This window comes from Nothobranchius furzeri, chromosome 8 (genome assembly GCF_043380555.1).
Source record: "Nothobranchius furzeri strain GRZ-AD chromosome 8, NfurGRZ-RIMD1, whole genome shotgun sequence".
Lineage (NCBI taxonomy): Eukaryota > Metazoa > Chordata > Actinopteri > Cyprinodontiformes > Nothobranchiidae > Nothobranchius > Nothobranchius furzeri.
The window spans coordinates 17,364,186-17,382,439 of record NC_091748.1 but is presented as its reverse complement, the minus strand read 5'-3'; positions in this window follow the sequence as shown (position 1 = coordinate 17,382,439).

The window sequence follows — 18,254 nt, the reverse complement described above, 5'->3', positions numbered from 1 at the left end:
CACAAATGTGTAACTGGACTACTTCTTTAAAGTGACACCAGGCCCGGTGACCTTTGGGACATGGTTTGACCCCCTATAGGAATGTGCGATCATTATGAAACGTTCAGATCACTTACAACTCAATAGATTCTACCTTCTCGTAACGTTTCAGCCTGATTGGACCTTGTTTTCACACAAATGGACCCAGAATGATGTGAAATTGTGCTTCGTGCAACATAATTCTGGGTGCCATTTAAAAACCATAAGAGCTAATGACTCCATTCCTTTTCGTGGTTGTAGGGGCTGTTGATTGGAGTATACTAAAAGAAACCTGATCTCTCTAGGACATTCAGAAGCCAAGTTATGAGCCCACAAATGTGTAACTGGACTACTTTAAATTGACACCAGATCCGGTGACCTTTGGGACATTGTTTCACCCCCTTAGGAAAGTGCTATCATCATGAAACATTCAGATCACTTACAACTCAATAGATTCTACCTTCCTGTAACGTTTCAGCCTGATTGGACCTTGTTTTCACACAAATGAACCCAGAATGATGTGAAATTGTGCTTCGTGCAACATAATTCTGGGTGCCATTTACAAACCTTAAGTGCTAATGACTCCATTCCTTTTTGTGGTTGTAGGGGCTGTTGATTGGAGTATACTAAAAGAAACCTGATCTCTCTAGGACATTCAGAAGCCAAGTTATGAGCCCACAAATGTGTAACTGGACTACTTCTTTAAATTGACACCAGGTCCGGTGACCTTTGGGACATGGTTTGACCCCCTTAGGAAAGTGCTATCATCATGAAACGTTCAGATCACTTACAACTCAATAGATTCTACCTTCCTGTAACATTTCTGCCTGATTGGACCTTGATTTCACACAAATGAACCCAGAATGATGTGAAATTGTGCTTCGTGCAACATAATTCTGGGTGCCATTTAAAAACCATAAGTTCTAATGACTCCATTCATTTTAGTGGTAATGGGGGCTGCTAATTGGAGTACTCTAAAACAAACCTGACCTCTCTAGGATATTCAGAAGCCAAGTTCTAAGCCCACAAAGGTGTAACTGGACTACTTCTTTAAAGTGACACCAGGCCCGGTGACCTTTGGGACATGGTTTGACCCCCTATAGGAAAGTGCGATCATCATGAAACGTTCAGATCACTTACAACTCAATAGATTCTAACTTCTTGTAACGTTTCAGCCTGATTGGACCTTGTTTTCACACAAATGGACCCAGAATGATGTGAAATTGTGCTTCGTGCAAAATAATTCTGGGTGCCATTTACAAACCATAAGTGCTATTGACTCCATTCCTTATTGAGGTTGTAGGGGCTGTTGATTGGAGTACACTAAAACAAACCTGACCTCTCTAGGATATTCAGAAGCCAAGTTATAAGCCCACAAAGGTGTAACTGGACTACTTCTTTAAAGTGACACCAGGCCCGGTGACCTTTGGGACATGGTTTGACCCCCTATAGGAAAGTGCGATCATCATGAAACGTTCAGATCACTTAGAGCAGGAAACAGCAGCAGGATCAGCGCATTCGCTGACGCAGACAAGCAGAGCAGAAAACAGCAGCAGGATCAGCGCAGTAGCAGACGCCGATGAGCAGAGCAGAAAACAGCAGCAGGACCAGCGCAGTCGCCGACGAGCAGAGCAAAAAACAGCAGCAGGAGATGCGCAGTCACAGACGCCGACGAGCAGAGCAGAAAACAGCAGCAGGATCAGAACAGTCGCTGACGCCGACGAGCAGAGCAAAAAACAGCAGCAGGAGATGCACAGTCGCAGACGATCAGAGCAGAAAACAGCAGCAGGGTCAGCGCAGTCGCTGACGCCGACGAGCAGAGCAGAAAAAAGCAGCAGGCGATGCGCAGTCGCAGATGCCAATGAGCAGAGCAGAAAACAGCGCAGGACCAGCGCAGTCGCAAACGCCAATGAGCAGAGCAGACGCCGACGAGCAGAGGCGAAAACAAGAGCAGGACCAGCGCAGTCGCCGACGAGCAGAGCAGAAAACAGCAGCAGGACCAGCGCAGACGCCGACGAGCAGAGCAGACGCCGACGAGCAGAGAAGAAAACAGCAGCAGGACCAGCGCAGTCGCCAACGCCAGCGATCAGAGAAGAAAACAACAGCAGGACCAGCGAAGTCGCCGACGGCGACGAGCAGAGCAGGAAACAGCAGCAGGATCAGCGCATTCGCTGACGCAGACGAGCAGAGCAGAAAACAGCAGCAGGATCAGCCCAGTCGCTGACGCCGATGAGCAGAGCAAGAAACAGCAGCAGGATCAGCGCAGTTGCCGACGCCGACGAGCAGAGAAAAAAACAGCAGCAGGAGATGCGCAGTCGCAGACGCCGACGAGCAGAGCAGAAAACAGCGGCAGGATCAGCGCAGTCGCTGACGCCGACGAGCAGAGCAGAAAAAAGCGGCAGGAGATGCGCAGTCGCAGACGCCAACGAGCAGAGCAGAAAACAGCAATAGGATCAACGCAGTCGCCGACGCCGATGAGCAGTGCAGTAAACAGCAGCAGTTCCAGCGCATTCGCCGACGAGCAGAGCAGAAAACAGCAGCAGGATCAGCGCAGTCGCCGACGCCAATGAGCAGTGGAGAAAACAGCAGCAGGACCAGCGCAGTCGCCGACGAGAAGAGCAAAAAACAGCAGCAGGATCAGCGCAGTCGCCGACGAGCAGAGCAGAAAACAGCAGCAGGATCAGCGCAGTCGCCGACGCCAATGAGCAGTGGAGAAAACAACAGCAGGATCAGCGCGGTCGCCGACGCCGATGAGCAGTGCAGAAAAAACCAGCAGGACCAGCGCAGTCACCGATGAGCAGAGCAGAAAACAGCAGCAGGACAAGCGCAGAGGCAGACGCCGACGAGCAGAGAAGAAAACAGCAGCAGGACCAGCGCAGTCGCCGACGCCGACGATCAGAGCTGAAAACAACAGCAGGACCAGCGCAGTCGCCGACGGCGACGAGCAGAGCAGGAAACAGCAGCAGGATCAGCGCATTCGCTGACGCAGACAAGCAGAGCAGAAAACAGCAGCAGGATCAGTGCAGTAGCAGACGCCGATGAGCAGAGCAGAAAACAGCAGCAGCACCAGCGCAGTCGCCGACGAGCAGAGCAAAAAACAGCAGCAGGAGATGCGCAGTCGCAGACTCCGACGAGCAGAGCAGAAAACAGCAGCAGGATCAGCACAGTCGCTGACGCCGACGAGCAGAGCAAAAAACAGCAGCAGGAGATAAGCAGTCGCAGGCGATCAGAGCAGAAAACAGCAGCAGGATCAGCGCATTCGCTGACGCAGACAAGCAGAGCAGAAAACAGCAGCAGGATCAGCGCAGTCGCTGATGCCGACGAGCAGAGCAGAAAAAAGCAGCAGGATCAACGCAGTCGCCGACGCCGATGAGCAGTGCAGAAAACAGCAGCAGGACCAGCGCAGTCGCCGACGAGCAGAGCAGAAAACAGTACCAGGACCAGCACAGTCGCAGACGGCGACGAGCAGAGCAGAAAACAGCTGCAGGATCAGTGCAGTAGCCGACGCCGATGAGCAGAGCAGAAAAAAGCAGCAGGAGATGCGCAGTCGCAGACGCCAACGAGCAGAGCAGAAAACAGCAGCAGGATCAGCGCAGTAGCCGACGCCGATGAGCAGAGCAGAAAACAGCAGCAGGACAAGCGCAGTCGCCGACGAGCAGAGCAAAAAACAGCAGCAGGAGATGCACAGTCACAGACGCAGACGAGCAGAGCAGAAAACTGCAACAGGACCAGCACAGTCGCAGACGGCGACAAGCAAAGCAGAAAACAGCTGCAGGATCAGCGCAGTCGCTGACGCCGACGAGCAGAGCAGAAAAAAGCAGCAGAAGATGCGCAGTCGCAGACGCCAACGAGCAGAGCAGAAAACAGCAGCAGGATCAGCGCAGTAGCCGACGCCGATGAGCAGAGCAGAAAACAGCAGCAGGACAAGCGCAGTCGCCGACGAGCAGAGCAAAAAACAGCAGCAGGAGATGCGCAGTCACAGACGCCGACGAGCAGAGCAGAAAACAGCAGCAGGATCAGAACAGTCGCTGACGCCGACGAGCAGAGCAAAAAACAGCAGCAGGAGATGCACAGTCGCAGACGATCAGAGCAGAAAACAGCAGCAGGGTCAGCGCAGTCGCTGACGCCGACGAGCAGAGCAGAAAAAAGCAGCAGGCGATGCGCAGTCGCAGATGCCAATGAGCAGAGCAGAAAACAGCGCAGGACCAGCGCAGTCGCAAACGCCAATGAGCAGAGCAGACGCCGACGAGCAGAGGCGAAAACAAGAGCAGGACCAGCGCAGTCGCCGACGAGCAGAGCAGAAAACAGCAGCAGGACCAGCGCAGACGCCGACGAGCAGAGCAGACGCCGACGAGCAGAGAAGAAAACAGCAGCAGGACCAGCGCAGTCGCCAACGCCAGCGATCAGAGAAGAAAACAACAGCAGGACCAGCGAAGTCGCCGACGGCGACGAGCAGAGCAGGAAACAGCAGCAGGATCAGCGCATTCGCTGACGCAGACGAGCAGAGCAGAAAACAGCAGCAGGATCAGCCCAGTCGCTGACGCCGATGAGCAGAGCAAGAAACAGCAGCAGGATCAGCGCAGTTGCCGACGCCGACGAGCAGAGCAAAAAACAGCAGCAGGAGATGCGCAGTCGCAGACGCCGACGAGCAGAGCAGAAAACAGCGGCAGGATCAGCGCAGTCGCTGACGCCGACGAGCAGAGCAGAAAAAAGCGGCAGGAGATGCGCAGTCGCAGACGCCAACGAGCAGAGCAGAAAACAGCAATAGGATCAACGCAGTCGCCGACGCCGATGAGCAGTGCAGTAAACAGCAGCAGGTCCAGCGCATTCGCCGACGAGCAGAGCAGAAAACAGCAGCAGGATCAGCGCAGTCGCCGACGCCAATGAGCAGTGGAGAAAACAGCAGCAGGACCAGCGCAGTCGCCGACGAGAAGAGCAAAAAACAGCAGCAGGAGATGCGCAGTCACAGACGCCGACGAGCAGAGCAGAAAACAGCAGCAGGATCAGCGCAGTCGCTGACGCCGACGAGCAGAGCAAAAAACAGCAGCAGGAGATGCACAGTCGCAGACGATCAGAGCAGAAAACAGCAGCAGGGTCAGCGCAGTCGCAGACGTCAATGAGCAGAGCAGAAAACAGCAGCAGGACCAGCTCAGTCGCCGACACCGGCGATCAGAGCAGAAAACAACAGCAGGACAAGCGAAGTCGCCGACGGCGACGAGCAGAGCAGGAATCAGCAGCAGGATCAGCGCATTCGCTGACGCAGACGAGCAGAGCAGAAAACAGCAGCAGGATCAGCCCAGTCGCTGACGCCGATGAGCAGAGCAGAAAAAAGCGGCAGGAGATGCGCAGTCGCAGTTGCCAACGAGCAGAGCAGAAAACAGCAGCAGGATCAACGCAGTCGCCGACGCCGATGAGCAGTGTAGAGAACAGCAGCAGGTCCAGCACAGTCGCCGACGAGCAGAGCAGAAAACAGCAGCAGGATTAGCGCAGTCGCTGACACAGACAAGCAGAGCAGAAAACAGCAGCAGGACCAGTGCAGTCGCCGACAGCGACGAGCAGAGCAGGAAACAGCAGCAGGATCAGCGCAGTCGCTAACGCCGACGAGCAGAGCAGAAAAAAGCGGCAGGTGATGCGCAGTCGCAGACGCCAACGAGCAGAGCAGAAAACAGAAGCAGGATCAACGCAGTCGCCGACGCCGATGAGCAGTGCAGAAAACAGCAGCAGGTCCAGCGCAGTCGCCGAGGAGCAGAGCAGAAAACAGCAGCAGGAGATGCACAGTCGCAGACGATCAGAGCAGAAAACAGCAGCAGGGTCAGCGCAGTCGCAGACGCCAATGAGCAGAGCAGAAAACAGCAGCAGGACCAGCGCAGTCGCCGACACCGGCGATCAGAGCAAAAAACAACAGCAGGACAAGCGAAGTCGCCGACGGCGACGAGCAGAGCAGGAATCAGCAGCAGGATCAGCGCATTCGCTGACGCAGACGAGCAGAGCAGAAAACAGCAGCAGGATCAGCCCAGTCGCTGACGCCGATGAGCAGAGCAGAAAAAAGCGGCAGGAGATGCGCAGTCGCAGTTGCCAACGAGCAGAGCAGAAAACAGCAGCAGGATCAACGCAGTCGCCGACGCCGATGAGCAGTGTAGAAAACAGCAGCAGGTCCAGCACAGTCGCCGACGAGCAGAGCAGAAAACAGCAGCAGGATTAGCGCAGTCGCAGACGCCGACGAGCAGAGCAGACGCCGACAAGCAGAGAAGAAAACAGCAGCATGACCAGCGCAGTCGCCGACGATCAGAGCAGAAAACAACAGCAGGACTAGCGCAGTCGCCGACGGCGACGAGCAGAGCAGGAAACAGCAGCAGGATCAGCGCATTCGCTGACACAGACAAGCAGAGCAGAAAACAGCAGCAGGACCAGCGCAGTCGCCGACAGCGACGAGCAGAGCAGGAAACAGCAGCAGGATCAGCGCAGTCGCTAACGCCGACGAGCAGAGCAGAAAAAAGCGGCAGGTGATGCGCAGTCGCAGACGCCAACGAGCAGAGCAGAAAACAGAAGCAGGATCAACGCAGTCGCCGACGCCGATGAGCAGTGCAGAAAACAGCAGCAGGTCCAGCGCAGTCGCCGAGGAGCAGAGCAGAAAACAGCAGCAGGATCAGCACAGTCGCCGACGCCGATGAGCAGTGCAGAAAAAAGCAGCAGGACCAGCACAGTCGCAGACGAGCAGAGCAGAAAATAGTAGCAGGACCAGCGCAGTCGCAGACGCCGATGAGCAGTGCAGAAAACAGCAGCAGGACCAGCGCAGTCACCGACGCCTACGAGCAGAGCAGAAAACAGCAGCAGGATCAGCACAGTCGCCGACGAGCAGAGCAGAAAACAGCAGCAAAACCAGCGCAGTTGCAGACGCCGACGAGCAGAGGCGAAAACAACAGCAGGACCAGCGCAGTCGCCGACGCCGATGAGCAGTGCAGAAAACACCAGCAGGACCAGCGCAGTCACCGATGAGCAGAGCAGAAAACAGCAGCAGGACGAGCGCAGTCGCAGACGCCGACGAGCAGAGCAGACGCCGACGAGCAGAGAAGAAAACAGCAGCAGGACCAGCGCAGTCGCCGACGCCGACGATCAGAGCAGAAAACAACAGCAGGACCAGCGCAGTCGCCGACGGCGACGAGCAGAGCAGGAAACAGCAGCAGGATCAGCGCATTCGCTGACGCAGACAAGCAGAGCAGAAAACAGCAGCAGGATCAGCGCAGTAGCAGACGCCGACGAGCAGAGCAAAAAACAGCAGCAGGAGATGCGCAGTCGCAGACTCCGACGAGCAGAGCAGAAAACAGCAGCAGGATCAGCGCAGTCGCTGACGCCGACGAGCAGAGCAAAAAACAGCAGCAGGAGATGAGCAGTCGCAGGCGATCAGAGCAGAAAACAGCAGCAGGGTCAGCTCAGTCGCTGACGCCGACGAGCAGAGCAGAAAAAAGCAGCAGGATCAACGAAGTCGCCGACGCCGATGAGCAGTGCAGAAAACAGCAGCAGGACCAGCGCAGTCACCGACGAGCAGAGCAGAAAACAGCAACAGGACCAGCACAGTCGCAGACGGCGACGAGCAGAGCAGAAAACAGCTGCAGGATCAGTGCAGTCGCTGACGCCGACGAGCAGAGCAGAAAAAAGCAGCAGAAGATGTGCATTCGCAGACGCCAACGAGCAGAGCAGGAAACAGCAGCAGGATCAGCGCATTCGCTGACGCAGACAAGCAGAGCAGAAAACAGCAGCAGGATCAGCGCAGTAGCAGACGCCGATGAGCAGAGCAGAAAACAGCAGCAGGACCAGCGCAGTCGCCGACGAGCAGAGCAAAAAACAGCAGCAGGAGATGCGCAGTCGCAGACTCCGACGAGCAGAGCAGAAAACAGCAGCAGGATCAGCACAGTCGCTGACGCCGACGAGCAGAGCAAAAAACAGCAGCAGGAGATAAGCAGTCGCAGGCGATCAGAGCAGAAAACATTAGCAGGATCAGCGCATTCGCTGACGCAGACAAGCAGAGCAGAAAACAGCAGCAGGATCAGCGCAGTAGCAGACGCCGATGAGCAGAGCAGAAAACAGCAGCAGGACCAGCGCAGTCGCCGACGAGCAGAGCAAAAAACAGCAGCAGGAGATGCGCAGTCGCAGACTCCGACGAGCAGAGCAGAAAACAGCAGCAGGATCAGCACAGTCGCTGACGCCGACGAGCAGAGCAAAAAACAGCAGCAGGAGATAAGCAGTCGCAGGCGATCAGAGCAGAAAACAGCAGCAGGATCAGCGCATTCGCTGACGCAGACAAGCAGAGCAGAAAACAGCAGCAGGATCAGCGCAGTCGCTGACGCCGACGAGCAGAGCAGAAAAAAGCAGCAGGATCAACGCAGTCGCCGACGCCGATGAGCAGTGCAGAAAAAAGCAGCAGGACCAGCGCAGTCGCCGACGAGCAGAGCAGAAAACAGTACCAGGACCAGCACAGTCGCAGACGGCGACGAGCAGAGCAGAAAACAGCTGCAGGATCAGTGCAGTAGCCGACGCCGATGAGCAGAGCAGAAAAAAGCAGCAGGAGATGCGCAGTCGCAGACGCCAACGAGCAGAGCAGAAAACAGCAGCAGGATCAGCGCAGTAGCCGACGCCGATGAGCAGAGCAGAAAACAGCAGCAGGAAAAGCGCAGTCGCCGACGAGCAGAGCAAAAAACAGCAGCAGGAGATGCACAGTCACAGACGCAGACGAGCAGAGCAGAAAACTGCAACAGGACCAGCACAGTCGCAGATGGCGACAAGCAAAGCAGAAAACAGCTGCAGGATCAGCGCAGTCGCTGACGCCGACGAGCAGAGCAGAAAAAAGCAGCAGAAGATGCGCAGTCGCAGACGCCAACGAGCAGAGCAGAAAACAGCAGCAGGATCAGCGCAGTAGCCGACGAGCAGAGCAAAAAACAGCAGCAGGAGATGCGCAGTCACAGACGCCGACGAGCAGAGCAGAAAACAGCAGCAGGATCAGAACAGTCGCTGACGCCGACGAGCAGAGCAAAAAACAGCAGCAAGAGATGCACAGTCGCAGACGATCAGAGCAGAAAACAGCAGCAGGGTCAGCGCAGTCGCTGACGCCGACGAGCAGAGCAGAAAAAAGCAGCAGGCGATGCGCAGTCGCAGATGCCAATGAGCAGAGCAGAAAACAGCGCAGGACCAGCGCAGTCGCAAACGCCAATGAGCAGAGCAGACGCCGACGAGCAGAGGCGAAAACAAGAGCAGGACCAGCGCAGTCGCCGACGAGCAGAGCAGAAAACAGCAGCAGGACCAGCGCAGACGCCGACGAGCAGAGCAGACGCCGACGAGCAGAGAAGAAAACAGCAGCAGTACCAGCGCAGTCGCCAACGCCAGCGATCAGAGAAGAAAACAACAGCAGGACCAGCGAAGTCGCCGACGGCGACGAGCAGAGCAGGAAACAGCAGCAGGATCAGCGCATTCGCTGACGCAGACGAGCAGAGCAGAAAACAGCAGCAGGATCAGCCCAGTCGCTGACGCCGATGAGCAGAGCAAGAAACAGCAGCAGGATCAGCGCAGTTGCCGACGCCGACGAGCAGAGCAAAAAACAGCAGCAGGAGATGCGCAGTCGCAGACGCCGACGAGCAGAGCAGAAAACAGCGGCAGGATCAGCGCAGTCGCTGACGCCGACGAGCAGAGCAGAAAAAAGCGGCAGGAGATGCGCAGTCGCAGACGCCAACGAGCAGAGCAGAAAACAGCAGCAGGATCAACGCAGTCGCCGACGCCGATGAGCAGTGCAGTAAACAGCAGCAGGTCCAGCGCAGTCGCCGACGAGCAGAGCAGAAAACAGCAGCAGGATCAGCGCAGTCGCCGACGCCAATGAGCAGTGGAGAAAACAGCAGCAGGACCAGCGCAGTCGCCGACGAGAAGAGCAAAAAACAGCAGCAGGAGATGCGCAGTCACAGACGCCGACGAGCAGAGCAGAAAACAGCAGCAGGATCAGCGCAGTCGCTGACGCCGACGAGCAGAGCAAAAAACAGCAGCAGGAGATGCACAGTCGCAGACGATCAGAGCAGAAAACAGCAGCAGGGTCAGCGCAGTCGCTGACGTCGACGAGCAGAGCAGAAATAAGCAGCAGGAGATGCGCAGTCGCAGACGCCAATGAGCAGAGCAGAAAACAGCAGCAGGACCAGCGCAGTCGCCGACACCGGCGATCAGAGCAGAAAACAACAGCAGGACAAGCGAAGTCGCCGACGGCGACGAGCAGAGCAGGAATCAGCAGCAGGATCAGCGCATTCGCTGACGCAGACGAGCAGAGCAGAAAACAGCAGCAGGTCCAGCACAGTCGCCGACGAGCAGAGCAGAAAACAGCAGCAGGATTAGCGCAGTCGCAGACGCCGACGAGCAGAGCAGACGCCGACAAGCAGAGAAGAAAACAGCAGCATGACCAGCGCAGTCGCCGACGATCAGAGCAGAAAACAACAGCAGGACCAGCGCAGTCGCCGACGGCGACGAGCAGAGCAGGAAACAGCAGCAGGATCAGCGCATTCGCTGACACAGACAAGCAGAGCAGAAAACAGCAGCAGGACCAGCGCAGTCGCCGACAGCGACGAGCAGAGCAGGAAACAGCAGCAGGATCAGCGCAGTCGCTAACGCCGACGAGCAGAGCAGAAAAAAGCGGCAGGTGATGCGCAGTCGCAGACGCCAACGAGCAAAGCAGAAAACAGAAGCAGGATCAACGCAGTCGCCGACGCCGATGAGCAGTGCAGAAAACAGCAGCAGGTCCAGCGCAGTCGCCGAGGAGCAGAGCAGAAAACAGCAGCAGGATCAGCACAGTCGCCGACGCCGATGAGCAGTGCAGAAAAAAGCAGCAGGACCAGCACAGTCGCAGACGAGCAGAGCAGAAAATAGTAGCAGGACCAGCGCAGTCGCAAACGCCGATGAGCAGTGCAGAAAACAGCAGCAGGACCAGCGCAGTCACCGACGCCTACGAGCAGAGCAGAAAACAGCAGCATGATCAGCACAGTCGCCGACGCCAATGAGCAGTGCAGAAAACAGCAGCAGGACCAGCGCAGTCGCCGACGAGCAGAGCAGAAAACAGCAGCAAAACCAGCGCAGTTGCAGACGCCGACGAGCAGAGGCGAAAACAACAGCAGGACCAGCGCAGTCGCCGACGCCGATGAGCAGTGCAGAAAACACCAGCAGGACCAGCGCAGTCACCGATGAGCAGAGCAGAAAACAGCAGCAGGACGAGCGCAGTCGCAGACGCCGACGAGCAGAGCAGACGCCGACGAGCAGAGAAGAAAACAGCAGCAGGACCAGCGCAGTCGCCGACGCCGACGATCAGAGCAGAAAACAACAGCAGGACCAGCGCAGTCGCCGACGGCGACGAGCAGAGCAGGAAACAGCAGCAGGATCAGCGCATTCGCTGACGCAGACAAGCAGAGCAGAAAACAGCAGCAGGATCAGCGCAGTAGCAGACGCCGACGAGCAGAGCAAAAAACAGCAGCAGGAGATGAGCAGTCGCAGGCGATCAGAGCAGAAAACAGCAGCAGGGTCAGCGCAGTCGCTGACGCCGACGAGCAGAGCAGAAAAAAGCAGCAGGATCAACGCAGTCGCCGACGCCGATGAGCAGTGCAGAAAACAGCAGCAGGACCAGCGCAGTCACCGACGAGCAGAGCAGAAAACAGCAACAGGACCAGCACAGTCGCAGACGGCGACGAGCAGAGCAGAAAACAGCTGCAGGATCAGTGCAGTCGCTGACGCCGACGAGCAGAGCAGAAAAAAGCAGCAGAAGATGTGCATTCGCAGACGCCAACGAGCAGAGCAGGAAACAGCAGCAGGATCAGCGCATTCGCTGACGCAGACAAGCAGAGCAGAAAACAGCAGCAGGACCAGCGCAGTCGCCGACGAGCAGAGCAAAAAACAGCAGCAGGAGATGCGCAGTCGCAGACTCCGACGAGCAGAGCAGAAAACAGCAGCAGGATCTGCACAGTCGCTGACGCCGACGTGCAGAGCAAAAAACAGCAGCAGGAGATAAGCAGTCGCAGGCGATCAGAGCAGAAAACAGCAGCAGGATCAGCGCATTCGCTGACGCAGACAAGCAGAGCAGAAAACAGCAGCAGGATCAGCGCAGTCGCTGACGCCGACGAGCAGAGCAGAAAAAAGCAGCAGGATCAACGCAGTCGCCGACGCCGATGAGCAGTGCAGAAAACAGCAGCAGGACCAGCACAGTCGCCGACGAGCAGAGCAGAAAACAGTACCAGGACCAGCACAGTCGCAGACGGCGACGAGCAGAGCAGAAAACAGCTGCAGGATCAGTGCAGTAGCCGACGCCGATGAGCAGAGCAGAAAAAAGCAGCAGGAGATGCGCAGTCGCAGACGCCAACGAGCAGAGCAGAAAACAGCTGCAGGATCAGCGCAGTAGCCGACGCCGATGAGCAGAGCAGAAAACAGCAGCAGGACAAGCGCAGTCGCCGACGAGCAGAGCAAAAAACAGCAGCAGGAGATGCACAGTCACAGACGCAGACGAGCAGAGCAGAAAACAGCAACAGGACCAGCACAGTCGCAGACGGCGACAAGCAAAGCAGAAAACAGCTGCAGGATCAGCGCAGTCGCTGACGCCGACGAGCAGAGCAGAAAAAAGCAGCAGAAGATGCGCAGTCGCAGACGCCTACGAGCAGAGCAGAAAACAGCAGCAGGATCAACGCAGTCGCCGACGCCGATGAGCAGTGTAGAAAACAGCAGCAGGTCCAGCACAGTCGCCGACGAGCAGAGCAGAAAACAGCAGCAGGATTAGCGCAGTCGCAGACGCCGACGAGCAGAGCAGACGCCGACAAGCAGAGAAGAAAACAGCAGCCTGACCAGCGCAGTCGCCGACGATCAGAGCAGAAAACAACAGCAGGACCAGCGCAGTCGCCGACGGCGACGAGCAGAGCAGGAAACAGCAGCAGGACCAGTGCAGTTGCCGACGAGCAGAGCAAAAAACAGCAGCAGGAGATGCGCAGTCACAGAGGCCGACGAGCAGAGCAGAAAACAGCAGCAGGATCAGCGCAGTCGCTGACGCCGACGAGCAGAGCAAAAAACAGCAGCAGGAGATGCACAGTCGCACACGATCAGAGCAGAAAACAGCAGCAGGGTCAGCGCAGTCGCTGACGCCGACGAGCAGAGCAGAAAAAAGCAGCAGGAGATGCGCAGTCGCAGACGCCAATGAGCAGAGCAGAAAACAGAAGCAGGACCAGCGCAGTAGCAGACGCCAATGAGCAGAGCAGACGCCGACGAGCAGAGGCGAAAACAAGAGCAGGACATGCGCAGTCGCCGACGAGCAGAGCAGAAAACAGGAGCAGGACCAGCGCAGACGCCGACGAGCAGAGCAGACGCCGACGAGCAGAGAAGAAAACAGCAGCAGGACCAGCGCAGTCACTGACGCCGGCGATCAGAGCAGAAAACAACAGCAGGACAAGCGAAGTTGCCGACGGCGACGAGCAGAGCAGGAAACAGCAGCAGGATCAGCGCATTCACTGACGCAGACGAGCAGAGCAGAAAACAGCAGCAGGATCAGCCCAGTCGCTGACGCCGACGAGCAGAGCAAAAAACAGCAGCAGGAGATGCGCAGACACCGACGAGCAGAGAAGAAAACAGCAGCAGGATCAGCGCAGTCGCCGACGCGATGAGCAGTGCGGAAAACAGCAGCAGGATCAGCGCAGTCGCCGACGCCGATGAGCAGTGCAGAAAAAAGCAGCAGGATCAGTGCAGTCGCCGACGAGCAGAGCAGAAAACAGCAGCAGGACCAGCGCAGTCGCAGACGCCGATGAGCAGAGCAGACGCCGACAAGCAGAGAAGAAAACAGCAGCATGACCAGCGCAGTCGCCGACGATCAGAGCAGAAAACAACAGCAGGACCAGCGCAGTCGCCGGCGGCGACGAGCAGAGCAGGAAACAGCAGCAGGATCAGCGCATTCGCTGACGCAGACAAGCAGAGCAGAAAACAGCAGCAGGACGAGCGCAGTCGCCGACAGCGACGAGCAGAGCAGGAAACAGCTGCAGGATCAGCGCAGTCGCTGACGCCGACGAGCAGAGCAGAAAACAGAAGCAGGATCAACGCAGTCGCCGACGCCGATGAGCAGTGCAGAAAACAGCAGCAGGTCCAGCGCAGTCGCCGAGAAGCAGAGCAGAAAACAGCAGCAGGATCAGCGCAGTCGCCGACGCCGATGAGCAGTGCAGAAAACAGCAGCAGGACCAGCGCTGTTGCCGACACCTACGAGCAGAGCAGAAAACAGCAGCAGGATCAGCACAGTCGCCGACGCCGATGAGCAGTGCAGAAAAAAGCGGCAGGACCAGCGCAGTCGCCGACGAGCAGAGCAGAAAACAGTAGCAGGATCAGCACAGTCGCCGACGCCGATGAGCAGTGCAGAAAAAAGCAGCAGGACCAGCGCAGTCGCCGACGAGCAGAGCAGAAAACAGTAGCAGGACCAGCGCAGTCGCAGACGCCGATGAGCAGAGGCGAAAACAACAGCAGGACCAGCGCAGTCGCCAACACCGATGAGCAGTGCAGAAAACACCAGCAGGACCAGCGCATTCGCCGATGAGCAGAGCATAAAACAGCAGCAGGGCCAGCACAGTCGCAGACTCCGACGAGCAGAGCAGACGCCAACAAGCAGAGAAGAAAACAGCAGCATGACCAGGGCAGTCGCCGACGAGCAGAGCAGAAAACAACAGCAGGACCAGCGCAGTCACCGACGGCGACGAGCAGAGCAGGAAACAGCAGCAGGATCAGCGCATTTGCTGACGCAGAGAAGAAGAGCAGAAAACAGCAGCAGGATTAGCGCAGTAGCCGACGCCGATGAGCAGAGCAGAAAACAGCAGCAGGACCAGCGCAGACGCCGACGAGCAGAGCAAAAAACAGCAGCAGGAGATGCGCAGTCGCAGACGCCGACGAGCAGAGCAGAAAACAGCAGTAGGATCAGCGCAGTCACTGATGCCGACGAGCAGAGCAAAAAACAGCAGCAGGAGATGCGCAGTCGCAGACGATCAGAGTAGAAAACAGCAGAAGGGTCAGCGCAGTCGCTGACGCCGACAAGCAGAGCAGAAAAAAAGCAGCAGGAGATGCGCAGTCGCAGACGCCGATGAGCAGAGCAGAAAACAGCAGCAGAATCAACACAGTCGTCGACGCCGATGAGCAGTGCAGAAAACAGCAGCAGGACCAGCGCAGTCGCCGACGAGCAGAGCAGAAAACAGCAGCAGGACCAGCGCAGTCGCAGACGCCGATGAGCAGTGCAGAAAACTGCAGCAGGACCAGCGCAGTCGCCGACGCCAACGAGCAGAGCAGAAAACAGCAGCAGGATCAGCACAGTCACTGACGCCGATGAGCAGTGCAGAAAAAAGCAGCAGGACCAGTGCATTCGCCGACGAGCAGAGCAGAAAACAGCAGCAGGACCATCGCAGTCGCAGACGCCGACGAGCAGAGCAGACGCAAACGAGCAGAGGTGAAAACAACAGCAGGACCAGCGCAGTCGCAGACGCCGACGAGCAGAGCAGACGCAGACGAGCAGAGGCGAAAACAACAGCAGGACCAGCGCAGTCGCCGACTCCGATGAGCAGTGCAGAAAACACCAGCAGGACCAGCGCAGTCGCAGACGCCGACGAGCAGAGCAGACGCCGACAAGCAGAGAAAAAAACATCAGCATGACCAGCGCAGATGCCGACGATCAGAGCAGAAAACAACAGCAGGACCAGCGCAGTCGCCGACGGAGAAGAGCAGAGCAGGAAACAGCAGCAGTATCAGCGCATTCGCTGACGCAGACAAGCAGAGCAAAAAACAGCAGCAGGAGATGCGCAGTCACAGACAATCAGAGCAGAAAACAGCAGCAGGGTCAGCGCAGTCGCTGACGCCGATGAGCAGTGCAGAAAACAGCAGCAGGACCAGCGCACTCGCCGACGCCTACGAGCAGAGCAGAAAACAGCAGCAGGATCAGCGCAGTCGCCGACGAGCAGAGCAGAAAAATGCAGCAGGACCAGCGCAGTCGCAGACGCCGACAAGCAGAGAAGAAAACAGCAGCAGGATCAGCGCAGTAGCTGACGCCGACGAGCAGAGCAAAAAACAAAAGCAGGAGATGCGCAATCACAGACAATCAGAGCAGAAAACAGCAGCAGGGTCAGCGCAGTCGCTGACGACGACGAGCAGAGCGGAAAAAAGCAGCAGGAGATGCGCAGTCCCAGACGCCAATGAGCAGAGCAGAAAACACTAGCATGACTAGCGCAGTCGCAGACGCCGATGTGCAGAGAAGACGCCGACGAGCAGAGGCGAAAACAACTGCAGGACCAGAGCAGACGCTGACGAGCAGAGAAGAAAACAGTAGCAGGACCAGCGCATTCGCCGACGCCGGCGATCAGAGCAGAAAACAACAGCAGGACCAGCGAAGTCGCCGACGGCGACTAGCAGAGCAGGAAACAGCAGCAGGATCAGCGCATTCGCTGACGCAGACGAGCAGAGCAGAAAACAGCAGCAGGATCAGCCCAGTCGCTGACGCCAATGAGCAGAGCAGAAAACAGCAGCAGGATCAGCGCAGTCGCCGACGCCGACGAGCAGATCAAAAAACAGCAGCAGGAGATGCTCAGTCGCAGACGCCGACGAGCAGAGCAGAAAACAGCAGCAGCATCAGCGCAGTCGCAGACGCCGACGAGCAGAGCAGAAAAAATCGGCGGGAGATGCGCAGTCGCAGACGCCAACGAGCAGAGCAGAAAACAGCAGCAGGATCAGCACAGTCGCTGACGCCGAAGAGCAGAGCAGAAAAAAGCAGCAGCACATGCGCACTCGCAGACGCCAACGAGCAGAGCAGAAAACAGCAGCAGGATCAGCGCAGTCGCCGACGCCGATGAGCAGTGCAGAAAACAGCAGCAGGACCAGCACAGTCACCGACGCCTACGGGCAGAGCAGTAAACAGCAGCAGGACCAGCGCAGTCGCAGACGCCAACGAGCAGAGGCGAAAACAACAGCAGGACCAGCGCAGTCGCCGACGCTGATGAGCAGTGCAGAAAACACCAGCAGGACGAGCGCAGTCGCCGATGAGCAGAGCAGAAAACAGCAGCAGGACCAGCGCAGTCACAGACGCTGACGAGCAGAGCAGACGCCGACGAGCAGAGAAGAAAACAGCAGCAGGACCAGCGCAGTTGCCGACGCCGACGATCAGAGCAGAAAACAACAGCAGGACCAGCGCAGTCGCCGACGCCGACGAGCAGAGCAGAAAACAGCAGCAGGATCAACGCAGTCGCCGACGCCGACGAGCAGAGCAGAAAAAAGCAGCAGGACCAGCGCAGTCGCAGACGCCGACGAGCAGAGCAGACGCCGACGAGCAGAGGCGAAAACAACAGTAGGACCAGCGCAGTCGCCGACGCTGATGAGCAGTGCAGAAAACAGCAGCAGGACAAGCACAGTCGCCGACAAGCAGAGCAGAAAACAGCAGCAGGACCACCGCAGTCGCCGACGAGCAGAGCAGAAAACAGCAGCAGGACCAGCGCAGTCGCCGATGAGCAGAGCAGAAAACAGCAGCAGGACCTGCGCAGTCGCAAACGCCAACGAGCAGAGCAGACGCTGACGAGCAGAGAAGAAAACAACAGCAGGACCAGCGCAGGCGCCGACGGCGACGAGCAGAGCAGAAAACACTAGCAGGACCAGTGCAGTCACCGACGAGCAGAGCATAAAACAGCAGGAGGACCAGCGAAGTCGCAAACGCCAACGAGCAGAGCAGACACTGACGAGCAGAGAAGAAAACAACAGCAGGACCAGCGCAGGCGCCGACGGCGACGAGCAGAGCAGAAATCAGCAGCAGGATCAGCGCAAGCGCTGACGCAGACAAACAGAGCAGAAAACAGCAGCAGGATCATCCCAGTCGCTGACGGCGATGAGCAGAGCAGAAAATAGAAGCAGGAACAGCACAGTAGCCGACGCCGACAAACAGAGCAGAAAACAGCAGCAGGGTCAGTGCAGTCGCCGACGCCGACGAGCAGAGCAGAAAACAGCAGCAGGACCAGCGCAGTCGCCGACGCCGTCAATCAGAGCAGAAAACAACAGCAGGACCAGCGCAGTCGCCGACGGCGACGAGCAGAGTAGGAAACAGCAACAGGATCAGCGCCGACGCCGACGAGCAGAGCAAAAAACAGCAGCAGGACCAGCGCAGTCGCCGACGCTGACGAGCAGAGCAGAAAACAGCATCAAGATAAGCGCAGTCGCCGACGCACAGAGCAAAAAAACAGCCG